Source organism: Capsicum annuum, chromosome 11, assembly GCF_002878395.1.
Source record: "Capsicum annuum cultivar UCD-10X-F1 chromosome 11, UCD10Xv1.1, whole genome shotgun sequence".
NCBI lineage: Eukaryota > Viridiplantae > Streptophyta > Magnoliopsida > Solanales > Solanaceae > Capsicum > Capsicum annuum.
The window spans coordinates 50,439,570-50,443,220 of NC_061121.1; the positions used below are offsets into that span (position 1 = coordinate 50,439,570).

Consider the following 3,651-nt stretch of genomic DNA (forward strand, 5'->3'; position numbering starts at 1 on the left):
CATTAAAGTTTAAGGGGCTTTGGAAATGACTAAATCCTAACTCTTAGTGAAATTTTCTAACTTTAGGACCCCTTTAATATGCAATAGTGGGCTATATTGAGCTAATATTTTATAGAGTCTTACAGATTCACAGATTCATATTGCTAAACTACATAGTTATCTGGTTTTGTAAATAAACAATTTGTGCTGCTATAGCCGTCAACTAGTCGACCTCAAACACCCGTAGAACTTTCTTTGGAGTTCTCCTCATTGTATCTGCATTCCACTCAGGATTCCCCTATGAAATTTGATTCAGCAATGTGTACAATTCATCTTAAGTCTTTATTAGTGCTTGTCCACCTATAGTTGAATCTAGGAGAATCTTAGTATTTTTCTCGAAACCCTTAATAAAAGTGTGCACAACCACATCGTTGGTCTGATGATGGTGAGGACAATATCAGAGAATAGACTTAAATCTTTCCCAAGCTTGGTACAAATTCTCTCCATCTCTCTACCTGAAACTCAAAATTTTTCTTCTCAACTATGCAGTCTTTCCAGAAGGAAAAACCCAAATAAGAAATTTATGAGCTAAGTCATCCCAGGAAGTGATGGAGTTTTATGGTTCTGCCTTCAACAACCACTTTGCTTCCCTAAATAGAGAAAAGTAAAAAAGAGTCAGTCTAACATAATCAGTAGATACCCAGTGGGAATGTAAGTATCGTTTATATCAAGGAAGTTTTGTATATATTGATGTGGTTCTTCATGAGATAAACATGTGAATTGCCCACTCATGTACAAGAGTTGCACAATCTTTTGTTTTAGTTCAAATCGACCACTCACATCTGGTTTGTGAATGCTATTAGTAGCATTGTTCATGAGCGGGATTGTCACTTTCGGATGTGCCTAGCCATTGGTGCATTAGCACAACCAATACCTGTCGAATCTTCCATAGTTAATTGTTAATTGGATGCTATATTATAGCTTCTCTCCTTCATTGATAAAATACTCACTCAAGTTCCAAATACATCTCAACCAATTCTCTTTCCCTTACCAGTCTAATATGTCAATTTACCTGCAAAAGTCAACTGCTAAGATCAAGTTGTTCACACTCAAATCTTATTATCAAAAGCAAAAATTTAGAGAATTACTAATTACTTGAATCCTTAGCAATGATGCCAAAAAGCTTGTTGGGGTCTTCTGCACACGCAAGTGTACGTGATCAGACAAGTATTATAGTGACTCAAAAGAATAAGATGTCAAACCCACAGGGACTGCTTGTTTAGAAAGTAACTTAATTTTAGTTTCGATAATATTATATTCAAGTGTTATGAGTATCAAAATGTTTGTGATAGTTTAGTAACTAAATAACTAACAAATAAGTAATAAGGTGTGACAATGGAAATATAGGCAAAGATGTAAGTAATACGGAGGAAATTCCAGGGCTAAGGTACTATCTGCTATCATGTAATTCTCTATCCTTATCATTGGACGTATTGGCCATTGGGTTGTTGATTCACAGGGTTAATATTACGATTATGATCTTTCAAGACTCTAATTTTATACCTAAAAGGACATCACAACTACATCATTAAGCGGGGATGCGATGATCCATTTTAGATGCTTTAAGTTATCTTCCTATAATTGAACCAAACAAAGTGATCTACGTATATTTCTATCCCAGATGTTACTTCAAATCCTTTGTTATGTAGAAGAATAAGAGCTTGCTACTTAAACTCTTTGATTCGTCCTAATATTCCTCATTTTGGGTTCACAAGAGAATTAAACATATATTTAATAGTGGCCAGTCATTAAAATAGTAAGAGCAAGAGATTAAGAATAACCCATACAATAAACCAATGTTTAACCAACTCTAAGAATATCAAACTACACTCATGTGTTCGGCCTTAACCCTAAAATAAGGGAATTTAGCCATTGATGTTCTAAATCAACATCCACAGAATATAAATAATCATACCAAATTCAAAGTAGAAAGTTGAATGATGAAAGAACCCTAACAAGACCCTCGTATGTGTCTTTCCTTGCTATTCCGTATACCAAATATAGTACCCTAATATCACAAGTGTTCCTTTTATAGTAGTGCTAATCTTCATATTTGTAACACCTAAACTTGCCACGCCCTTATTGCATAGGATAAGTGGCATTGCACTCCAGCATCGTGGAAGCATACTCGAATTCGCCAATTCACTTTTATGCTACCTATATGCCACACCTTTATCACGAAGGATAAGTGGTGTCGCACACTAATATCATGCCTATTCACTGGAAATTTCCATTATCTTTCATCCCACCAACATACCATAGCCTTATCGAGAAATCTAGGGTCTGTGGCAGACTAGTATATTAATTTTTACATTTCCATCCTTTGTTTGTACTCGTCCTCTTTCGGCCTTAGTCCAGTGCTTTCTAATCTTAGTTCTACTCTTCTCATACTCAGTTTTTTACATCCTAGTGCTTTTTATGATCTATCAGATTTAAGTTTATGATCCACCATATTCATTTTTATGACATTCGAACCCTGTAACACTATCATATCTATTAGCTCGAGAATACAAATTTGACTCAAACACAAGACAGTTTTCCATCTTGAGCTCATAGAACAAGTATATATATGGGTAATAATTGGCACTTAGATATATAAATATGCCCAAGATCAACACATAAGAGTGGGTAGAACCCAAATCAATCAAAGCATATGCATCAAATGAACAAACAGAAAGGATACCTATAACCACTATATTTGATACCTGAACTTCCTTCCTAGTGAGTGCAAAGACTCTCAACTATCCTCTACCAGCACTTTCTTATACTTGATTTCTAGTAACCTAATCTCCATTACCTCGACCTCTTTTTCTAGTACCTGTAGTATTATGAGTAGCCTAAATAAGTATAGCTAACTGACTAGAACCCTAAATAACATTTCTCAAAGGCTGAGGACAATCCTTGATTCGATGACCTAACTGACCACATTGATAACACTCTCCAGTCAATACACGACACTAGACCATATGTGATTTGCCGTAAGTCTAGCAAGATGGAGTAGTGGCATACATCTGCCCAAAACTATGGTTTCCATGAGATGCTGAAGACCCTTAAGTACCCTATCTAGAAGGTGGCTTATATGCAGACTGTGAAATCGTATCTTTCCCTGTCTAATGACTCTATTAATTTTTTTGATTTCCTGCTTGCACAAAAGTCACCACTGAAAGATCCCTCTATCTTAGACTTCTTATGAACATCATAAGTTGCCGCTCTGTACTTCCCTTATCCTTAATTTTTCTAGCAAGATCCACTGTCTTATAATAGGTCAAGACTTTTATCTATGGGGCTACTGCATTATAAAGACGAGCAACCAACCCATTAACAAACCTATGGACTCAAGTTGCTTCTGTGGATACCAAGTATAAAGCATATCTAGATAGCTTATAGAATGTGGTATTATAAGTCAACACATCCATATCTGTAGTCTAGACTAATTTCCTAAATTGATTTGTATTTTTCTGCTTTTGACAGGTAGGAAGAAAGTTATCCATGAAGAACTTAGTGAGCTCATCCCATGTCAGCGGTGTTGTTCCAACGGGCCTTCCTAGAAATAGTGTATTATACCAAGTGTTATCCATGTCCTCCAATTTGTATGATGCAAGCTCCACAACC

General features: G+C 35.8%; 1 non-coding gene across 1 annotated transcript; it reads left to right on the plus strand.

Moving 5' to 3' along the window:
* The first annotated feature begins 416 nt into the window (after nucleotides 1–416).
* On the plus strand, nucleotides 417–523 carry LOC124889095. The gene has a single exon (XR_007047712.1). It is a non-coding gene; the product is annotated as a small nucleolar RNA R71 (small nucleolar RNA).
* Nucleotides 524–3,651: the final 3,128 nt, after the last annotated feature.